This window comes from Schistocerca serialis, chromosome 8, assembly GCF_023864345.2.
Source record: "Schistocerca serialis cubense isolate TAMUIC-IGC-003099 chromosome 8, iqSchSeri2.2, whole genome shotgun sequence".
Taxonomy (NCBI): Eukaryota; Metazoa; Arthropoda; class Insecta; order Orthoptera; family Acrididae; genus Schistocerca; species Schistocerca serialis.
In genome coordinates, this window is record NC_064645.1 from 263560748 (window position 1) to 263585364 (window position 24617).

Consider the following 24617-nt stretch of genomic DNA (forward strand, 5'->3'; position numbering starts at 1 on the left):
GCACTATAGGACTCAACTTCTGAGGTCATCGTTCCCCTAGAACTTAGAACTACTTAAACCTCACTAACCCAGGGACATCACACACATCCATGCCCGAGGCAGGATTCGAACCTGCGACCGCAGTGGTCTCGCGGTTCCAGACTGTATCGCCTAGAATCGCTCGGCCACTCTGGCCGGCTACCAATTTTCGCTGGGCCCGTTCATTCGTTTGTTTGGAAGGAAAGGCCGACAGTGTCTGAAGCCTGTCGGCCGGTTGTCGATGACAGGATCGAGGCCCACACACTGCAGTCTTTCTCGAACGATTTTACAGAAACTGTTCTGTAAAAAAATTTGTCTTCGCCTTAATCACAACTTTGTATGTCAGGTTCATGATGGTGTGGCCATTATTTCGTTAATGGTCATAGTTATTGTGACATTTACATGAAAGTAAGACTATGAAAACGTCGAAAAAGTTTGTAATGAAAAGTAGAGTTCGCCATGATTTTGCGTTTAGTGCATATCACACAGCACACTCCAGTGTATGCAATTTGGCAAGCATTTTGAATTTTCCTTTAGACTTGGCGGGAAGTCTCTGTCACCAATCTCGAGAAAATTGATCTGACGTGGCACACTCATTTGCGATCCCGCCGCGCCAGCGATAAAGTAAGAGTGCAATATCCACAACATTCCTCATATTTCATAAACGTTTTGAGATATCGAAATGAGATTCTGGCAAATAACAGCATCCAAAGTGGAGAATATTTTGCGATGTTGTTATTCTGCAAAACTTCATTGTCTATCGTGTTATTCCATTAACTGCAGACTTTTTCACTGAAAGAATGCAATTTTAAGGGCCGTCGATACCTGATGAAACGAGAAATGCTATGAGTTTTGGAACAACTTGAGTGAAGAGATTATACGTTTATTTTGTACCGAGAATGTGCTTTTTCATAAGCTACTGACCTACGTTTCCTCAGTTCCTCACTTAATAAACCTCTTTTTCAGAATTCATTTCCAACTGTGTCTGCACAACATGTTAGTGATGTGAGATTGTGTAAACTTCGCTGTGTATTGGTAAAGGAAGCAAATTTTAACATGGCAACCAGAGAAATGTGTAAATCTTACTCTAAATTTGCCACTCATAAAGCTTCTCTGAAAGTTACAAACGGTTAACAAGACAAGCGAAAATAAATCGCTATATTTTTGGCAAAATCCTTTTTAAATACTAACACCAAAGCAGAGCTGACAGTAAATCTTAGCCTTCACTTTAGAAAGACACTTCAGCTCCAGCACACAGCATTTCCCCTACAGTGCCTGCCCATAACCCCCACTACTGCCACTCTCTCCATGCATGTCCTGCCGTCAGTGCATCTAGCGGCCATAGCACTCTGCACTCACTAGAGTCCACACATGGAGCATATTCTCCTTCAGCATGAAAATGCTAGCCCATTCACAAACGCTGTGACGTCTGCAACAATTCGATGATTTGGGTTCACTGCTATCAGTCATCCCCATATTGTCCCTACTTAGCCCATCCGATTTTTATTTGTTTCCAAAGTTTAAAGAATACCTTTGACGATATCAGTTTGATGGTGATGATGCGGTGCAAGCAGAGATGCGGTTGTGGCACCGTCAACTAAGCCATACATTCTACAGTACAGTATCAACAAACTGTCTCTCGCCGGGAGAAATGTGTTCGTCACCCTGGTGACTACGTTGAGAAATGAGTATGAAAGCATGAAGAATAAAGATGTAGAATGTTGATACTGTTTCTTTTATTTAAAAAGTGTTCAGTGTTTTCAGGTAAGTAATTCAGAGGCATTACTCTCCAGCACGACCTCGTAGTATGCCAGAAGCGATCTCCGACGCTTGTACGCGTATTTCACGAAGTAGCGGATATTCAGCGATTTTGTTCGGATTTTGGAGTAGCTAAGGTATCTTCCGTGCTCTTATTCATAGGTCTAGGATTTTGGATATTGTGTACGGAACGCTTGCCGAGCGCTGTGGGCAAGTAGAGTGCACTCAGCCCTTGTGAGACAAACTGAGGAGCTACCTGATTGAAAAGTAGCGGCTGCGGTCTCGGAAACTGACATACGGCCGGGAGAGCGGTGTGTTGGCCACATGCCCATCCATATCCGCATCCAGTGACGCCTTTGAGCTGAGGATGACACGGCGGCCGGAGAGTACCGTTGTGCCTTCATGGCCTGTTCGTGAGGAGTACGGAACGCTTGTGTCTTATCAAGATGTTCTCAAGACGTTATCAGCTGCCATGAAGGCCGCTGGTTCAGAAGAGCAGCAGTCTTATCTAAGGCTGCGACAACCATAAAGAATGAGTAGTCTCCGACCAGAGGAGAGTTTGCTGGCATGCACAGCTGAGCAAGGAGGTCTGCCTCTATGGCCTCACGAAAGGGCGCGGTGAAGGAGAGTACGAAGGAAACTGTCTGTATTCCCGCAAGTCTGGAACGGCTTTGTGTTTCAGACGGCGGTGGCGGCGGCTGTGGGGTTGAGGGCCGCGAGTCCACTGTGGGCGTCGCCATCCCGCGGTGGCAAAGGGAAAGGGATGGAGGGCTGAGGGCGTAGGGCGGGGAAGGTTGTCAGCGTCGCTGGGCCACGTTCATCCCGCGGTAAATTAGTTAACGGAATCTGTTCGTACAAAGCCGTCTCCGGGCCCGCCTTCCTTACCCCGTTCCTCTGCCTTTTTCCTTCCCTCTTTTTTTTTATTTGTAACTTCCTCATTTAATCATGACATTATTAGCCCGGTATCAGGAGGACGCCCGCGTGCGGTTGCTCGTCGGATGAGGAGGAAGAGGAGTCGCCAGGAAGGAAGAGGAGAAAAAGTGGAGAGAGAGAGAGAGAGAGAGAGAGAGAGAGCGAGGAAAACACAGCGAGAGACAGAGACACAGAAGAGTGAATGAGGGAGCGGATTAGGAGGCCGCGTTTTATCAGCGGAAGGAGAAATGAGCTTAAGCCGGGGAGCAGCGGCGGGTAGGTACGAGTGGTGGGTACCTCGGCAGAATCGATAGCGGCCCAATGAGGCAGCCGCGGGACCAGGGCGTGCCCCTGAGGCCCGAGTCGTGTGACCAGCGATTACTGGCGAGCCTCTACCCTCCTCGGCATTGGTATGCCGCACGCCAGACACTGCTGGCACGAGCGAGAGACCGTGTAAGCGCAGTCGAGCACATCCTTCCCTACTCGCACTAGCAGGTACCGATCCATCGTAAAAATAATAAGTGTAGAACAACAGGGGGATGAATATCATGACCATACCGGATTTACAGTCCGTAAAAAAAACTGTACTTTGTTTAATAAGAGACTAAAGTATCGAAAATATATGAGAGTGTAGAACGCTGGGCAGTCTGAGTCATCAGTCTTCTGTTTGAGGCTACCCCTCAAGAATTCCTCTCCTATGCCAAACTATACATCTCATAGTAGCACTTCTAAGCTGCGTCCTCAATTATTCGCTGGATGTATTCCTAACTCTGTCTTCCCTTACAGTTTTTACGCTTCAGCTGCCTCAAGTACCACGGAAGTTATTCCCTTATGTCGCTGTTTTGTCTTACCATCAGGTTAGTGTTTTCAAAATGTTCCTTTCCTGTCTGATACTCCGGAGAACCTCCTCTTTCCTTATCCTGCCGGTCTATCTAATTTTCAATAACGAATTTACAATCTTTAAGGTATTATAATGCCTAGTGTGACAAGAGAGTGTCTTATAATAATTATTATAAAAAATAATAGTATGCAAAAACTACCGTTAAAACAGTAGGAGTATAGAACAATGGCTGTTTAAACTGCAAAAGGTGTAAAATAGAAAATAATAAAAATCTAGTTATGTGAAGTAATTGAAATTGAATACAGTGTCTTCAAATAGTGGTAATGTAAAACACTCGACTGTGCCACGAACCACAGACCTTACGTGGTTAGGTGGCTTGCGTTCCGCAACAATACAGATTGCTGTATCGTAGGTGTGCCGACCGCTGTGGCCGAGCACTTCTAGGCGCTTCAGTCAGGAACCGCGCTGCTGCTACGGTCGCAGGTTCTAATCCTGCCTCGGGCCTGGATGTGTGTGGTGTCCTGAGGTTAGTTACATTTAAGTAGTTCTAAGTCTAGGAGACTGACGACCTCAAATGTTAAGCCCCATAGTGCTTAGAGCCATTTGAACCATTTTGTATCCTAGGTGTAACCACAACGCAGGAGTATTTGTTGAGAGGTCAGACAAACGAGTCATTTCTGTGAGGGGCAGCAGCCTTTCCAGTAGTTCCAGGGGCAACAGTCTGGATGATTGACTGATCTGGCCTTGTAACACTAGCCGACATGTCCGTGCTGTGCTAATACTGCAAACGGCTGAAAGCAAGGGGAAACTACAGCTATAATTTTTCCCACGAGCACACAGCTCTACTGTGGTGAAGGATGAGATTAGTGTTTAACGTCCCGTCGACAACGAGGTCATTAGAGACGGAGCACACGCTCAGATTAGCGAAGTATTGGGAAGGAAATTGGCCGTGCTCTTTGATAGTGGTCATCCTAGCATTTTTCTGAAGCGATTTAGGGAAATCACGGAAAACCAAAATCAGAATGGCCGGACGCGGATTTGAAACATCGTCCTCCCGAATGCGAGTCCAGTGTGCTAACCACTGCCCCACCTCAAGCGGTGCGGCTCTCCTATATGATTAAATGACGATGGCATCCTCTTCGGTAAAATATTCCGGGGATAAAATAGTCCCCCATTCGGATCTCCGGGCAACGACTACGCAGGATGTCGTCATCAGGAGAAACGGCACTAGCGTTTTACGGGTCGGAACGTGGAATATTAGATCCTTAATCGGGAAGGTGTGTTAGAAAATTTTAAAAGGGATTTAGCTATGAAGTATAGTAGGGATAAGTTCGGTGGCAGGAGGAACAGGGTTCCTGGTGAGGTGAGTACGGGGTTATAAGTACAAACTCAAACAGGGGTGATGAAGGAGTAGTTCTAATAACGAATAAGAAATCAGGAATTCGGGTAAGCTGCTATGAACAGAACAGTGAATGCATTATCGTAGCCAAGATAGACACAAAGCCAACATCCATCACACTAGTAAAAGTTCATCTGTCAACTAGCCCAGCAGATGGTGATGGCACTGAAGATATGTATGATGAGAAAAAATAAATCATTCAGGTAGTTAAGGGTGATGTGTGACACATCTCTTTTGCTTAAAGCGTTGTGCCTTGATATTTTAGTCACCCTCAGTCTTTCAAGGTACGGGAGACTAGGGGGAGAGGAGCGAGCACCGACCCCTGTGGCATCCCTGCTCTCAACCTCCTGTCGTTGACACAGAAGTGAAAAATTCTTCAGTGCACGAAAGAGTGAAGTACGTGCCTCTGAGACGTCGGGACCCCACAACAAAAAGTCTGTATGCGAGGCCGCCGTGCCAAATGGAATCAAACGCACTGGAGACGTCTGAAAGCAACGCCCACAGGTACTCGCGAAGCTCCAGGGATTACAGCGCCTGCGACAATACCTGCAGAAGCTGCTGGGATTTAAAGTGACCACTCTTGAAATCAAACTGCACTTTCCGGATGAGGCCTTTTGTATCAAGGTGTTAGGGTTGGCATAAAAACTCTGAAACGCTTTCAAGAGGGAGGTAAGGAGGCCGATCGGCCAACAGTTCTGTGCAACCCGGGCCGCTCTTTGGGTTGGGTTCCACTCTTTCCACATGGAAGGGTAGTTGGTTGACCATAAAATGCTGAAGACGACTACCAGCGTTTGGTGAACCTCAGGATGCAGTTTTTTCAGTAGGACTTTCTCGTGACAGTCGTTACCTCCGCCGCATTCTTCCAGTCGTGGTGCTGAACTGTTGCGTAGCCTCCTCCTGCGTGACTGCCTCGATCACATCACTTCAGCCGTGGCCACGGGAACCTAGAGAGCTGATCTTCCAAACGCTGAATGTGCTTATGCTCCGGATAGGCCATAGGCGCAAAATTGGCAGAAAACGCGACAGACAAGGCACTGGTCTGGGATTCGGCTCTTAGGTGCCATCTTGACCAGTCTGCTGCTGTAGCATCCATTACTTGCGACACAGGAACCGTTAGGCCTTTCGCCAGGCACTGGACTGAATGCGGCCACCAGAGCAGTCCAGTCAGGTTTGCGATGTCCATCTATGGTCGCTTTATTGTCACGAAGTAGCCAATTGAGAAGCCACTTGCTTGCTGGATGGTTAGTGATCTGTCGTTTACGGAAGAGTTGCCGTTCGCAGCGTCTAGTGGTTGAGATAAACCGTCGCCTCATCTGTCCTCGCGACGCCTGAGTGAGGCACGTTCTCAAGCGCATCAATCATATGGAATCAAATAAGGTCCGCGGTAGTGATGGCAGATATCCTGTAAGTCTATATCAAGAGACGTAGACTATGATTCAACGTCCCGTCGACATCGTGAACATTAGACACGGGGCACAAGCACGAATTGTTTCAAGGTGGTGCCATCCCGGCATTTCTTGTAACTAAACAGGGCTGCAGCTATAACGAGAAAAGCAACTCAAGATGGCCGGATGCAGGTTTGAACCGTCGTCCTTCCGAATGCGAGTCCAGTGTAACCACTGCGCCAACTCACTCGGTGTCCATATCAATGAGGTATACAACATACGTCACGGGTACTGCGTTATATGCTCGAATACTGGCTAGTAAATTATTTATTCTTATATGCAACTCATGCCCAATAGCAAAATGTGTTAATAAATATGGAAGAGCTACACAAGATAAGAAAACTTGAAGACAATATTATAAAAAGATAAGAAGCTGATGTCTATGAAATGAGAACTGTGATACTGGGAGAAAAATTTGACTGAGCCCTGAAATGCATAAGTGGAAACAATGCTCCTGAAGTAGACAACATTTACGCAGAATTATTAACATCCTAGGCAATGCCAGCCATGACAGAACTATTTCACCTAATACGTAAGATCTGTGAGATAGGTTAAATACCCTCAGACTTCAAGTAGAATGTAATGATCCGGATTCCAAAATAGGTAGGTGATGACAGGTGTGAACAGCATGCAACTAAAAGTCCAATAAGTCATGGTTGCAAAATACCGACTCGAATTATTTACAGAAGAATGATAAACTGGTATCAGTCGACCTTGGGGAAGATCAGCATGGATTCCAATGAAACGAAGGAATACGCTAGGTAATACTTTCCTAGTGACTAATTTCAGATGACAGAATGAAGAAAGACAAGCCTAAGCTTATAGAGTTTGTATATTTAGAGAAAGCTGTAGAAAATGTTGACTGGAAAACACTCTTTGAAACTATATAGGTAGTAGTGGCAAAATACAGGGAGATAAAGGTTATTTACAACTTGTAGAGAAAGAGGACTACAGCTATAACGCTCAAAGGACAAGAAAGCGAGCTGTGGTAGAGAAAGTACTGAGTGGGACATGGCTGTAGCGTATCCCCATTATTCACTCTGAACACTGAGCAAATATTAAAGTAATCCATAAATACATTTGGGTAGAGAATTAAAATTCAGAGAGAAGAAATAAATGGTTTTAGGCTTGTCGATGACATAGTAATACACTCCGAGATGGTAAAGGCCAGGAAGAAAAATTGAATGGATAGAGAGTTTAAAAGAGGTTGTAAGATGATCATCAATAAAAGTAAAACAAAGGTAAGGGAATGCTGTCAGATTAAGCCAGATGATGCTCAAGAAATTAGATTAAGAAATGAAACACTAAAAGTAGTAAATAAGTTTTGCTGTCAGAACAGGAAAGTAAATGATAATGGTGTAAGGAGACAGGGTGCAATACGCACGAAAATCATTTCTGAAAAAGAGAAATTTGTTAACATCTAGTAAAAATTTTAGTGTTGAATAGCATTTTCCGAAGGTATTTAAATGGAGTGTTTTGTAGATCCTCTTCTCGAGTTTTGTAAACGCTTCGTCATTACTGCTGTGGAGGCCCAGTATGTGAGTTAGTGAAACGGCTTCTGCTGCAGTACGCCGCTAAGACAATTTCTCCCTGCCACTATTACGTGGCTATGCCCAGGGTCAGGTAACAGGATAGGACAACGAAGGTTCTACAACACTTCAACAAATTAGTAACAAAGTCACACAAATGAGTTAAAAGGTTTACTTATCTCTGTGACTTGCTGAATAAGGAAATCTGCAAAACTGCATGTAATATAACACAAAAAAGGCAATCTGTGGCTAAGTGCAAATAATCGTAGGTAAACTTCACGGCACATAGCAGTGCAATTGACAACTGTCTGTTCTCTGTCTAAGTCAACCCTAGACGATGATCTATAACCAAGTGGGCGAGAGCTGCTTTTCTGTCTTCCGAGTAGGCTTCTCTCAGTTGTCGTCCAGTAATGGCGGATTGTACTCGGCCGGCAATTAGCTGAGACGACGTCGATATTTTCATCCACAGCGCCTCTCGTAACGCTGGTGGAACTCGAGCAAGTGACGAGTTTCTATGGCACTGTCACCAGCTCGCATCTTGGCGTCTGTGGTGCTTTTCCCCTGGCTGTGTCTTGTTCGGTAGGGACAGCGGAGGGCAGTGTTGTACGGAAGTGAAAAGTGGGTGACAGGCAGTCAGACGAGAACTATATAAGCTTTTGAAATCTGGTTCTACAGATGAATGTTGAAGATTAAATGGGCAGATCGAGTAGCTATTATCAGATAGTGAATCGAATCGGGAAGAAAGTAATTTATGGCACAACTTGACTAAAAGAAGGAATCGACTGATAGGAAAAATTATGATATATGGAGGAATAGTTGATTTGGTTTTGGAAGGAAGTGTGGGAAGTAAAATCTGTAGAGAGCGACCAAGGGATGTAACAGCAAGCAGCATCAAAATGGAAGGAGGTTGCAGTAGTTACTCGGAGATAACAAGGCTTGCGTAGGATAGAGTCGCGCGGAGAGTTACATCAACCCACACTTCGGACTGAAAACCAAAACATCAACATCATAGCTAGAATGATCCCCATTGGTGATTGCTCCGCATATATACCTTCCTTTCCACGTCGCGTGTCAGTAATACCAGGAGAAGATGTTCACTCTCACGGTGGGTAGCGGTCATAATATTTCAAGTCATCAGAATGCTTCTAACGTGCACGAAAAATGTTAAGAGAACTCAGTGGGGTGATACAACTGTGAACTACGGAATACCATAATCATAATTGTACTGAAAATAACAACAATGGTGATAACATAAAAGTAATAAAACATTACAGACCAAAGTGAAGTGATTATGTGCTGAACGAGCTTGAGACAAACGACAGGACATAAGCACTTACACAACAAACATTAACGAGCACACTATCACAAGCAGAATTCCTAGCAGAGCTATCACAACAATTTCAATTCAAACTAGGATTAAGAGCTAGAAAAGTAGAGGAAGCACTAAATATGCCAGATCACTTGGAAATTCAAATCCGCAAAATTTCGACCATATTCTTCTTCATCTTGTTCCTCTTTTCCTTCTTCTTCGGCGTCTTTTCCTGTCTTATACAAAGTCAAAGTTTCCGGTAAGTTTGTTTCAGTTTTCTCGATCGTTCGCGTCGTCCTCTGTCAGTTGTTTTCCCCTATGGTCTCGAACGCAGTTCGCCCACCCTCTTTTAAGCATTCCTCTTTCCTGAAGCCTTTCACAGCCACATCTGTTACCCTTTTTGCAACATGACTTTGGTCTCTTCTCATCATACATCTGTACCACTGGAATCTTCTCTCCTGCATCGTTCTTCAACATTTCAACAACTTTTACGATTTCTCTGATTTTCTCACTAGGAATCCCACCACTCTGGTGACTCTATATATCCACTTCAACACGTTAACCTCAACTCCAACTGGCTTGTTGCACTGGATCTTAGTTGTCACCCATGTATACGGTCAACACAATAATGCTGCACTTACGACTGACTTATATGCACTTCCCTTGATTTTGACATTTATATTTTTGTCGTACAGGATTGCAGACATTCTTTTCCAGTTCCTCCTCCAGTATGCGCTCTATAATCTGTCTCATTATCCAGATTTCTATCCGGTCGGAGTGGCCGAGCGGTTCTAGGCACTACAGTCTGGAACCGCGCGACCGCTACGGTGGCAGGTTCGAATCCTACCTCGGGCATGGATGTGTGTGATGTCCTTAGGTTAGTTAGGTTTAAGTAGTTCTAAGTTCTAGAGGACTTATGATCTCAGAAGTTAAGTCCCGTAGTGCTCAGAGCCATTTTTGAACCAGATTTCTACTAGTTGCTCCAGCTGATCCGAGGCATTTGAAACGAACTACTGCATTTCGGCATCCCCCATTCACTATAACTGACGCATTCCTCGTCTATCAGTCATAAATATCCTATTCCATTTCTGCTGTTTTTAAGCCCTCCGTCCTCCAGTGCTGTCTCCAGACTTCCAGTTATCTATAACTTTGTTGGTGCTGCACAAAACAGCATGCGCTATGGGGACTGATTTCAAATTCCTTCTGGCAGGACGCCTATCACGACACCAAAGCTGTAGGGGCTGACTACAGGTCCCTGATGCAAGCCGATGCGAACTGGCATCCATTTTGTCATGCCTACACTGCTTCATAACCTTTTACTTGGACTTTCATAAGTATCTTGTAAAAGACATACATAATTCGCTGTTATTAGCTTCTTTTTCATACATCTCCGCATTCTTTGCCGTGGCATGTGGCACACTGTCAAAATTTTTCTCTAGATCTATAAAGACCACAAGTAAATTTTGATTCTTCTCTTAGCGTTTTCTTGTAAGCTGGCGGAATGCGAATTCGCAACTGTCGTCTCTTTCGCTGGCATACTCCGACCTATTGCTCTATGAGTCGTTTTTGTGTTATCGTCTCCCAGCCTTTCATAGTACGTTACATTAGCTTAATTCCTCTATAGTTAATGTAGTCTTGTTTATCACCTTTCCCCTTGCACAAGGGGAGGGGGTAATTGCACTGTCTCTTCATTCATTTGAAATCCTCTCTTCCTTATCGACGTGTCTAATCAGGGGCCTTAGTAAGGATAATACTACCGTAATCAAACACTTCCTAGCTCTATGAGGACTTCATATGGCTTCAACTGTTTCCCCAATATCAGTTTTACTCAATGCTAACATAACTATTTCCTTGATACATGACATGTCATGTTCTGGTTGTGGTCACTATCTTCTGATATGCCAAGTTCACACAACACAGTACCATAATTAAATAAACCTTCATATTTATATGCACCGGGCAATTGTCAGTAATGGTCTCTCAGAGAGAAAGAGAAAAGCAAGGGAAATTTGTAGGAAGAATCTCGGTTTCAAAAATGTAATAGCAGAGGTGTTTACATTTCACTTGAGTTCACATAACGAATAACGTGGAGAGTTTGAAAAGATCTCAGCCACAGTTACAAGATAAAAACTGGCTTTCTCTAGAGATATTAAAAGAATAAAACAAAAAAGTTTTCAATTAAGACGTTGACTTACGTATGTCAAGATCTACGGAAGTATGGGATCAGTAAACTGTCTGTATTCCATATTTGACAGACAGAGGTTTAGCAGAATTGATGGATCAGTGTGACGAGAAAGCGAGACCAGGTTGAGTACAATCGGAATAAGAGCGAAAGAAAGTGTGTCACAGAATGAAGGAATACTGGCGAGAAGAAAAAAATTCTAGTAAGTGAAGGAAATTGTGCAATTATAGTCCATAACCGGTTGCAACGATCAAATAAAAAACAGATAAAACAAAATTGGGAAAACGACTAAAAATAAAAGTTAATGTATCATGAACTCCACCAGGAAATGGAAAATCTTAATTAGCTAATTTTGTAAGTAGGCGGAAAAAATTATGTTAAGACTAAAATCATCTGCTACTCACGTATAGAAGAGAACACACTAAAAACTAACAGTGATAAATTTTTGGACGACAAGGTTGTGGAGATGAAGCAGCGATTAGTATGATTAATCAATTATTCAAAAACAGTCTTAATCGCATTTATTATTATTATACCGCCAACGGGTTTCAAACCAACGTAGGGGTCATCTTCTGGGCGTTTACACCATTGGTCGACTGCTGGTGGTGTCACTCCTGTCTACGTAACGGCAGGAAACTACGTTGGGTTGAGACCGGTTGGCGGTATAATAATAAATGCGATTAACACTGTTTTTGAATAATTGATCAGTTAATAAGTTTTGTGTTTTTGGAAGTTGAAGTTAATGACTGCATGGACGGGAAAATAAATAAACTGAAGCGCAAATATGGCCTCGAGTGATCTCCGTAAACTAGACAGTTTTCAAAATAAAGATTCTGATGTGCCTGAAATGAAAAGTTTGCATTTCGAATGTATTATTGCTTTGACTTAAGGCATTGATACAGAAACGTTTAATGTGAAAATTATATAATCAATGGGTATTGATCATCAAGAGTGGAATGGTACATGTTCAGAGAGAGAAAAAGTATGAAATCGATCAAAAAACATGCTGGAGCAGAAGTCGTAATTTTTACCTCTGTGAAAGAGAAATGAAGTTTGGTAGATGATACAGAAACTAATGGACTTTCTCCTGTATTCTATGAGATCATAAAAGATTAAGAAGACGACCCAGTATGAGCGAATAGAATATACTAGAAACTAGGCAGAAACGATACGGAGGGCGCGTTTAGCTGACGACCAAAATTTATCGAATAGTCTAGAGGATATCATACGACAGATGTTGGTGATAATGATGATAGATAAAGGTGAAACAGTAAAGACAGATAGCATTTACTTCGTTTATAGCTGGAAGGGGAATGACTAGCATCAAGTTGCAAGACACTTGGTGCCCACAGTGGCCTCCCTATTATAACTTTTACCGGAAATGACTTTGTGTTCACATTTATGTATTTATTTGTCACAGATAAAAATCACAAAACTACGATATTTCAACATTTAAACACAGCTCTTCACCATAAAATGGCACAAATGACTACAGTAATATACGGATATCGAGGTCTAATATGTATTTTATCAAAACAATCGTCGCTGTCAAAAAATCTTCGAAAGGATCCTTGTAGGCACGTGTGCGACATGTTGATACAACATGAGCAACTGCCTGTCGTTCCGCATAACAGTCACATGGTGAAGATTGGCCCCACTTGTGTAGAGTGTCTGCACATCTTCCTGGCCCGTTCGGATGCAGTTCACGATAGTCCAAATTGCCCGAGACTGTTCAAATCCGGGGGGTTTCTTCTGGATCCAAGGCAGATTCAGACATTGTGCAAGACAGTTTTGTTGCCAGCGGCGTTTCAGTTTATCGATGGTATTGATTCAGTTTCCGGGAGAGTCCTGGCTGTGAGAAGTGTGGAATGTCTTGATCTTAAACTTGTTCGCTCTACAAGGAATATATCGTTCAATATTGGAACTTCGTGGTTATCAATAATCTTCTGGTATTTATAGAGTAGCGCGCTCTGCCATCTGATATCAGTAGTTCGAATATGGGCCAAGGTAGATAACCAGTTTGTGGGGGGGGGGGGGGGGGGGTAGATCGTACTGAGGGTAGATCATCGTATTGACCCCACTAACACTACACATGACTTCGGTGAGTTGTAATTCTACCTTTTTTATGTATGTACTTTTAAACACAATACTCTGCTGGTGAGTATACCAATCCGAGTGTCCATATTTGAAGAGTGTCTGCTGACGATTCCAAACTAGTGCCTCAGAGTTTATGGAGAATGTGTTCATAAGAAAAATACAATAATGATAGTAGCTGATCTTTAAAACTGAAGCAGAATTTGACTGAAAAACATTAACAACACAGGAAACCTGATACGTGCTTTCGTAGTGAAAAGATTATAAGTTCTACAGTATTCAATCTTGGAATAACAAAAAAAAATTAAATTTTGGCTGCTCCCAGAATTCACTGAATATTATACTCACTCAGACTGAAACAATTATTGACATTCACCAAGAATGTAATGAGGTCTCAGAAAGATTCTGGTACACTATAGCATAACGAGTTCTGAGATGTAAACCAACGCCAGCAAACACTCATTTGTGAGATTTAAATTTCTCCCGTCGTCTAAACGCTCTGCTAAAGAAAATCCACCAACCGTTTCCTGATTGGTCAAAGCTATCTGGCTTATTAATAGATACTAAATGACAAACGAATTTTACTAGAACACTGCATAAAATAATCCGTAATTCGTCATGCAGTTTGGATAAATATGCAGAACAGAAGAGTAACACTTACAAAAACCTTAATATCCATTAAAACTTAAGAAAACATAAAATGGAAAACTTTACCTGACTGCAAATGAGTGGGCAGATGCTAATAGAATAAAGCAATGTCAAAAGAGAAATTATACTCAAATATATAATATTTTGCTACGGAAAATCATTTAATAAAGGAAATTGATTAGCTTAAACTTTTTAAATTACTGACAGTAGAATTTCAAGTACCTGGGAATGAAATTTTGATAGTTTGCGGAATCTAGATCGGCCAAGATCGATGCTGGTGCCATGGCGAGATAACAACTGCCCGATCTGCTGCGTCAGCACGTCCACTTTATGTGTCAGAGTGTCGTAGTTGCCGTGCGATACCGTGGCGGACATGCTTGTGCATTGTGCAGTTGCTACATTGGTGCTGGTGATAAAGCATCTTGCACCTTGTCTGCCAGCTCTGACACTACATCTAAAGGTATATCAGTTTGCAACGTGATTACTGCTTTCATGGCTGGCGGCAATCGACTACTCCAGATGGTTCCCACCAGGCTGTCCGGTACCGTGCCAGCGTCTACCTTGCTTCACAGGTGCCGCAAGTACTGGGACAGTATGTGAAACCCGATATCTTCCTGCGTCAGGACTTGGCAGATGGGTTCGTCTTGTGAAACGTATACACGACGCATTAGCTCTGCACTGAGACGGTCAAACGAACCATCGTCTGGTGGCGAATTTATCACATCTTGAATGAAACGTTCTCGGTTTTCGAGCCGCGTTAATTCGAATAAAATCGTCGAGCTTTCGATGACCATCTCCGCCATCGTCGTCAGTTCACAGACTACAGGGGCTGCTACGATTTCTCGCTTATATAGGCATGATGACATCATCAGCAGCCAATCAGATGTGGCGCGCGCGCTTAAGTCGACCCGGACAGCTAGCGGAGCTATTGCCCGTGGCAGCATTGGTGACGTCAGATGGCGCCAGGGGCAGGCGTCCGACACCCCCCCCCCCCCCCCACCCCCCCGCCCCAGCCCTTCTGAGTGTGCACCCATGGTCTCTGTTGAAACTGTTGATGTTCAAACGAATCTCGGCCGCTTCCTTTATAACGGAGTCCGAATATGTAGAAGCATGTGCAACATTTTTGTGTTTTTCACTTCAGCTGCATATTGACGGTCAAGTTGGCTCACAACCAGCGCAAAGTTGGTACCGTCTGTGGTTTTTCCAGAATAAAAGAAACTGGCTTCAACTTGAATAAATTAAGTGACGGGTTGTGTGGCCAGAAAAGTAGTATTCCTAGCGAGCCTGAACATAGCAGAGTTGGTCGCTGCCCGCTTTTGCTTCATCCTGTTACAACTTCCTCTAATTTGTGTGTCAGGTAGGCGTAAATCATGTCGGGATTACCAATTTGGCCGTAGAACTGAGTAATGGCCAGTCCGGCCGGTTAGCTTGTTTAGTATACGACAAAATAATAACGCACAATATCTCTTTTACTGGGATGACAACGTAAGGTCAAGTAACACAGGACGTCTTTTACAAGCAATGTGTCCCAAGAAAATACTTGTCAGAAAACGTCTTGGTGACTGCTGCATAAAAGCCACGCACAACGTCAGTCAAAGCAGAACTCAACAGAGAGTAAACATGAAGATATGAATTGCTGTAAACTAAGAGTAAACGGTAAGGGGTTGATAGACAAAAAAAAGCGCTCCTAACGTCCGGCGCACAACTATTTTGACAGCGTGAAATCGAACACACGCGGCAGGACACAAGCGTGAACCACTCGCGCACTGCAGTGCACTACACTGCACTGGTGGCGAGTGATAGGTAACACCAATGAGAAGTTTTAAATGTAACTCCAACAAACAACAAATTAAATGGTGAAGAGCTTGAAGATGGTGAGTAAGAAACTTGCTGAAACGTTGCTGGAGAACGACGCACTAGATCGACTGTCAACGCGAGAAGATTTTATCATCGAGATTCGCCGAGAAAGCCTGCGTTCTCATAAAATTAAATGGTTATTACGTAGGTCTTTTTGAAACAGATTTACTACTGGAGCGGTTCGTAACAGTCATAAAGTCTGATAAAGAAACAACTAGCCGTGGGCGATGGCGTGTCGTTCCCACGTTAGCTGCCAGTAAACCATATTAGTTGTAATATCTCAGACACCTTCCTCTTTAGCAGCAGGAATCGATTTGTTGTTCATTTGTTAATTTTACCGTTTTCATATCGTTGGTAGTTACGTAGTTTCAATCAGTGCGTCGACTGCGTAATTTTTACCCGGAGATATCGTTGTCGCTGGCTGTCTCTACAAAAACAAATAATAAAGATATGAAGAGCAGTTCTTATTCCTGTGTTGTTGCGTGTAGTAGACATGTTCGTAATTAAGATACGTTTTTGCAAGCGATATGATAAAGAAATGTTCGTAAAAGGAAAATATTAAAAGTTGTGAGTTGAAAAAAAAAGACAGGTCTCGTAAATTATTCACAATTACTCATCATCTACTTTATTTTTGAAGCTCCACCCTATTATCGCTGACGAGAGATCACATATTTAGGAAAAAGTTGTGTTCATGTATCAAAAAGCATTCTACTAGGGTCTCCCACAAGGTAAGTTCCACTTTGTTATATAAAAGAACCGTGTACAGATACAGAAAAAAATATTTATTGTTCAAAAAATCTACAACTGTTAAACTACGTACTTACATAGCTCCCGAAATTTTGTAGGCACTTGTCTTAACGTGGCACAAGTTTTTGTATGCCTTCTTCATAGAAGGTTGCTGCCTGTGTATTCAACCATGTGGTAACATGTTCTTTCAGTTCGTCATCATCGTTCAAGTGTCGACCACGAACGACAGATTGTAGGTGTAAGAAGAGATGAAAGTCACTAGGAGCGAGGTCCGAGATGTACGGAGTATGATTAAACGCGTCCCAGTGAAATTCTCATAAGAGTTGTTTGATCACATTCGCCGGGCATTATCGCGAAAAAAAAAATCTTTTAGCAGTAATCCTCGGCGCTTGTTCTGTATTGCAATTTCTTAATGGTCTCACAGTAACTACGTGCATTGATTGTTTGGCCTCGTAGTAAGAAATCAATCAGCAAAATGCCTCTTCTGTCCAGAAAATCGGTGCACATGACTTTTAAAGGTGTCAAGATTTCCTTAGACTTAACCTTCGTTGTGGATGAAGTGTGCCTCCATTCCGCTGACTGCCGTTTCGTTTCAGGGGTGTCGTACGATACCCAAGTTTCATTCCCCGTGACTATCAGAGAAATAGAACCATCGCCTTCTTCATTGTAACGTGTCAAAAACTGAAGTGCACTGCCCATCCGTTGTTTTTTGTGTTGTTCAGCAAGAATTTTGTGTGCCCAACGTGAGCAAAATTTTCGAAATTTCAGTTTTTCAGTAACAGTTTCATGAATTAGTGATCGTGATATCTCTGGAACTTCCATAGCAAGGGCACTAAGTGTAAACTTACGGTTGCGCTTAATCTTCTCTTCAATTGCGTGAACCAGTTCATCAGCAATCATAGATGGGCGTCCACTTCGTTCTTCATCGTCCACTTGATCACGTCCAGTCAAATCAACCTTTGGTGACATTAAAAGCAACGGTGGTAACATTAAGAGTGCAACGGGAATTCCACTGTTAAATGCAGAGGAGAGAGCAGATAGGTGTAAAGAATACATTGAAAGCCTCTATGAGGGTGAAGATTTGTCTGATGTGATAGAAGAAGAAACAGGAATCGATGTAGAAGAGATAGGCGATCCAGTATTAGAATCGGAATTTAAAAGAGCTTTGGAGGACTTACGGTCAAATAAGGCAGAAGGGATAGATAACATTCCATCAGAATTTCTAAAATCATTGGGGGAAGTGGCAACAAAACGACTATTCACGTTGGTGTGTAGAATATATGAGTCTGGCGATATACCATCTGACTTACGGAAAAGTATCATCCACACAATTCCGAAGACGGCAAGAGCTGACAAGTGCGAGAATTATCGCACAATCAGCTTAACAGCTCATGCATCGAAGCTGCTTACAAGAATAATATACAGAATGGAAAAGAAAATTGATAATGCGCTAGGTGACGATCAGTTTGCCTTTAGGAAAAGTAAAGGGACGAGAGAGGCAATTCTGACGTTACGGCTAATAATGGAAGCAAGGCTAAAGAAAAATCAAGACACTTTCATAGGATTTGTCGACCTGGAAAAAGCGTTCGACAATATAAAATGGTGCAAGCTGTTCGAGATTCTGAAAAAAGTAGGGGTAAGTTATAGGGAGAGACGGGTCATATACAATATGTACAACAACCAAGAGGGAATAATAAGAGTGGACGATCAAGAACGAAGTGCTCGTATTAAGAAGGGTGTAAGACAAGGCTGTAGCCTTTCGCCCCTACTCTTCAATCTGTACATCGAGGAAGCAATGATGGAAATAAAAGAAAGGTTCAGGAGTGGAATTAAAATACAAGGTGAAAGGATATCAATGATACGATTCGCTGATGACATAAATAATTGAGGACGTAGGTTGCAAGTGCTACTCTGAGATGAAGAGGTTAGCACAGGAAAGGAATTCGTGGCGGGCCGCATCAAACCAGTCAGTAGACTGATGACCAAAAAAAAAAAAAAAGTTGCCATGCAGTAGTAAGTGAGACACTTGCAGTCTCTTTGTTGATTGAAGTAACTGTAGTCGGTAATGCAGACGAAACGTGCTCCATATCAATACTTATATTTCACAGCACGGCCTCATTGTCAAAAACAGCCAACTTACGAAGAGATCAGATGATAAGCGGATTTTTGTAGTTTTTTTATATTTAACATAAGTGAGGTTGAGAACTCAAATATCAATTTGTTCTACACAACTCTCAAATATTCTCGAGAAAACCGACTTTGATGTTTTGTGAGCATTTTTATATCGCTAAATCTGTGCCGATTTTTCGATGGACCATATAGCTCCCTGCCGAACGGTCCGCTGCCCTGAGGGTGTCCCGATTCGATTTGCGATTTAAGAATATTTCTAAAAAATGTGCATATCCTACGAGATTTTCCATGAAGCAAAAACACACAAAAAAACAATAATGATCTGCAGTGACTTTTAATTTTTTTAAATAAAACTTTCTTTTATAAAAGATCACTAACCAAGAACTAAAATTTCAATGAAAACTGGAATTTTGTGTGCGATATGTAATTAGAAATAAGAAGATGTGCATTTTTATTGTAAAATGACAATTAGATATGTGTTGATTAGCACAGCGTAGCAATTTTTCATTCAATCGACGTAAGTATTCGAATAGAACGGGAAAAAGGAAAAAAATAATGACCAAAAGAAGACTCAGCAAAAGAAGAACCAGCAACCCAGCGATTACCAGTCTCCGGCTACATCAATTTTCTTAATCTCTGTATATTTTATGCTTAATGGGAATCGTCATAAAATGTGCACCTTTGCTTAAAAATTTGCATATCCAGCAATCGAACCTGTCCACCCACGTGACAAGCGAGCACTCTACCACTCCCACGTTGCCCATCGAAAAATTCACCTAGCTTCAACGAAATAAAGAATATTTTCTCGAAAATCTTGAGAGTTGCATCAAAGGCTGTGAAATATTTATACTTGAATACTCAACTATAAGTACCACAAATTTAAAAAACTTTCTTAACTCCGATTGACATGTAGTCCCGTTGTTAGTAAACACGTTACTCCACTGTCCAAACATTAAACACGTTACTGCACTGTCCAAACATCGTAGCTTTCCATTAACTTTGTGAAATATTAGTCAATGTCAAGAAACACATTTGTATCTCATAGTCCATGATTTTCCATCAAAACCTTCAGCGTTACGCGCCCAGAAAAACAGTCTAAAGCGGCTGCCATAAACACGCCGATCCCTCTTTCATGCACGACAATAGCCATCACATTTCAGAGGTCGCTTCTCACGTAACTTATTAAATTGATTATAATTTGAGAGTTATATACATATATACAGTTTTATGCACGTACAAATATTTTAACAACACGTTAATAAATGTGTAAGTACACAACAGCAGAAAATGAAAAATACCAATTCCGCATATAACAACTGCAGAACGTATATACAGTGAAAAAAAAAAAAAAAAACTCAATACCTCCGCACACTGTGCTCGTAATCGCGACAACGGTGATTCGTGTCACCGTCAGGCCATCTAGCTTTAGCTTTCCTTCGTTCCCCTATGTAATTATAGGTTTGCTGAAAAGGTCGTGAAATTCTAATGTGGTCGAGCGGTTCTAGGCGCTACAGTCTGGAACCGCGTGACCGCTACGGTCGCAGGTTCGAATCCTGCCTAGGGCATGGATGTGTGTGATGTCCTTAGGTTAGTTAGGTTTAAGTAGTTCTATGTTCTAGGGGACTGATGACCTCAAATGTTAAGTCCCATAGTGCTCAGAGCCATTTGAACCAATTCTAATGTTGCTTCTGTCTTCAACTTGGGAAGATTCGGACAGATAATTAATAGTACGGTAACTATCCCAGAGTATGAGTGTAGAGTGGTGTAGGAAAACGATGGAAAACCAAAACTGCATATCTGGGTCACGTTAAGAAGTGCGTATTCCTTTCAGATAATCATCTCTCGTATTTTCCAGTGCATTTTATTGTAATACTAGCTTATGGACAATATAAACAGTACGTGATATCCATGCTTTGCAACGGAGATACATTTTTCTTTAATTCAGAAATGTGGACGTTAAAATTAACTCAGTCTACTTAGAGAGAAATTTCAATAGAATTTGTAGCAGTAATGACACTGTATTGTCCAACGCCCCAATTTGCAAATCACTTGCGATGAGAAGATAGCGTAAAACTATAATCTGGTAGCTGAGGCGAAAGCCTTCAGGAAATCGTGATAATATTGAATAGTGATATTATCCCAAATTGCAGAGTCTGCAGGACCTAAAACTGCATCCTTCGCTCTGTTAGCAATTGCAGAAGTCACCTACCTTAAACATCTGCACAATAATTCAAAAATGGTTCAAATGGCTCTGAGCACTATGGGACTTAACATCTGAGCTCATCAGTCCCCTAGACTTAGAAATACTTAAACCTAACCTAAGGACATCACACACATCCATGCCCGAGGCAGGATTAGAACCTGCGACCGTAGTACCAGTGCGGTTCCGAACTGAAGCGCCTAGAACCGCTCGGTCACAACGGCCGGCACACACTAATTCATTAGGTTCTCAGTAAACTAGGTGATTACACCTTATCCTTGTATCAGAGCTACGTAAATATAAGTGGGCCAATACGTATGTTTTCTTTTTTTAAGAAAATAACTCGTGTTCGAAAATTTCAAATGTTCGCAACTTTATTTTCGTTTAGAAAAGCAGCACTGCATCCTCGCCCCTCATTTTGCCCCTTTCATCCCCTCCACAATGAGTCCCGCGTCTTTCCTAAGAAAGTTTTTCGTGGAAGAGTACCACATTAAAACGCACGCTAAGTCACTTTTTGCCGAAATACCACGCAGCTACAAGAAATTTCTCCCTCGATATTATTTTAACTTCATCAGAATCAAACTGAAAAGAATCCAGGAAAATTGTTAGGCTGGTAATATGAGTACCCTCTGGATTACGTCATCACACTTGGACACAATATGAAATACAAATGAATATGGGATACTTTATTCTTAAAAATTTCCTCCAAAATACGAAAACTTTCAGCAATTAAAAGGTAAGAGGTAAAGTGCAGAATTCTCTTCGGAATCACTGCGTGAGGGTGAAGTTATATGCATATTTTTTTGGCAGGAACACTCCTCAAAGCTGTAACATTGCCAAAAGGCCTATCGACAACTCTTTGGCAAGAGAACGACATTTGGCAACCAAAGGTCTTTGGCGCCGGCACTGAATGGAAAGGGTTTCGCTCCCACAACGAATGAAAATACGTATTTCGGCACTTTTTATGAAAACAAGCCGCCGTTTTCTAGCATATATCCAGTGCAAAGTATGTCTACAAAACTTAATTGTGGTAGCTCATCCCTGATTTTCAGCTTTACGCGTTGCTTCATATATTCGTCGGATTTCCAGATATTTCGACATGACAATGTCTTGAACTAGGATGTTGCATCAGCCTTAGTCATGATCAGGGGCTTATTTGCAGAAGACGGCGCACAAGGTTAGAGACTGTTCGTGAACACCTGTCCTCGTTTGTTTTCGACTTTGATGTTTTTAGTGTTCATTCTTCTTTGCAACTCTAATTACAAAAAAATCAGGCCCTAATGGATGTTTAATAATTCGTGGTAGAGAATACTGATTCGAATTACCTTTCTCAGCACAATCAAATGATCATTTCTTTTTTGAAACCCCATAATTGTCTCTCTTTGTAACCCGGAATTCTGAAATCTGGCTCAAAGGTTCCTACAAGCTTCCTCTGTAACAGAGCAAATACATGGAGTGCTGCATCGTCACCATAGAACTCGGCTACGCTTCAGACAACATGGTGTCGACAAGTGCGGAAAAAAAGTCCAGTGCGTAGAAGTTCACGTGAAGCTGGTTACTGACCTCATACTGGCACCAAATTTTACCACAATTCTGCTCTACGACACCATGGACGTGGCACACAATTGGGAGATCGTCACAACCGCTCTCACATTTCGCCCCGATTTTCGACTCCATTGCGATGGAGACCAGAACCGCAATGGCCAGCGTTGCAATCACGTGGATTTCTTATTGGTGGCCGAGGAAAGCATTTCGACCATTTCATATACGCCTCCGGTCAGTATCGACACGGAAAGGCCCTAGGGTGTGACATAAACGGCGTCAATAAAAACACGCCGTCCCTTGAGGTGTTGATTCACACACATTTCGTGATCAGAAACGTCATTTCGCAGTGGGATGGGCAACAGGACGACGTTCTTGACATTGACACTGCCAACAGCTCCCGCCCCCCCCCCCCCCTCCCCGACGATTCAACCTTACTTTAAGGCCATAGTGGGGCTCTAACCTCGTTGATCATGATTGCAACCATCCTGGCACCCCGAGATGAGTGGCGCTATTTGGTTGACGTAGCACCAGTTGACCACATGCAAAATCTAAGTGGTGTCGAAAGGGATGCCTACCACACTAGCCCCTAGTAAACATACATTTGGGAGGTACCAACAGTGCGCAGGTGCACCGAGGATCATGCCGAACTAAGGGATCTTAAAGGGATTCTTTGCCGCTTTATTGAAGCCAAGCCTGTTTCAATATCGCACCCTCCCCCCCCCCCCCCCCCCCCGGCCCGCCCCCCTTCTTGTTATCACGCCACAGGAGCGTGCGAAACAGGAGTCCTGCAAAAGTATCCTTTGCTGTTTCGAACCACTTTCAGATTTCGTCCAATGGTCGCTACTGGTTCCATGCTGTATACCTGAGCAATCATTGTGATCGCACTAAAATGCAGAGTGGTGTGATCAAGTTCAGTGAGGCTGCAGACCCACGACGTCCTTAGAGAAGGGTTGAGTCGTCTGGGTAGGGGGAGAGAGGGGGCCAGCAGTGTCATAGGTTATCATGAACGTCTTACTGGTGCTCATCGCACAGGGCATTATTGTTTCCGATCTCTAAATGTGTCGGAATCAACGCCCCAAGACAAGAGGTGTTCATTGAAACCATTTATACCAGTATCTGTGGCCTTTTTGTGTCGATACTGAGTGGCAGAGATATCAGTAACGCATTTTATATGAACTTCTGAAGCAGTGACATACAACCGAGATGACACCAGTCTGCATTGTTGCCAAATTTATTCCAGATGGTAGCTATCCCTAGGTGTTCCCCCCACCTCTCTGTGGGGTAGATGTGGAAATTGAAGGTCACCGCCCCCACTCCTCCCTCCTGCCCCACTTCCTCTCCTATCCCCCACTTGCCCCCTCCTCTCCCCCATTTGAGAATTGTCAGGAGAAAAACAATCTGTGCTGAACTGCTGGAGAGGAAGGACATAAGTTAAAGTCTTTACATATTTATTTTATTAATGTTTGAGGAAGTTATCCTGCTGGAAGAATTTCTTAAATTTTGGCAGGGAAACTGAACTGACAATTACTCTGTAGCCTTGTGGCTTCAAATTCAAATAAACACAACTGCTTAAAATTGATGGGGAAAAGACATCACTCTGTGCTGGGCTGCTGGGGAGGAAGGACGTGATACGAAATATATTCAGTTGCCAAGATGTTGGTGTTTGACAGAGAGGAGTTAAATAAGTGTACATACACTTTTCTTCATAAGTAAGAGAGAGTCTTCAATGAATTTTGCACAGCATACAAACCATACTCAAAGGTGTATGAAACTCTAGAATTTTACAAATCTATTAAAAACTGTGGTAAAAATTGAGGTAATTAACTAGAAAATTTGTGTTTTTTTCTAAACATGAAGTTTAAAATATAACAGCTCATTCGTTTTCCCATAAGTTAAATAATTTCTAGAGTTTCATACACTTGTAAGTTTGGTTTGTATGCTGTGCAAATTTCATCGAAGAATCTCTCTTACTTATGAAGAAAAGTGTACGTATAGCAACAAAT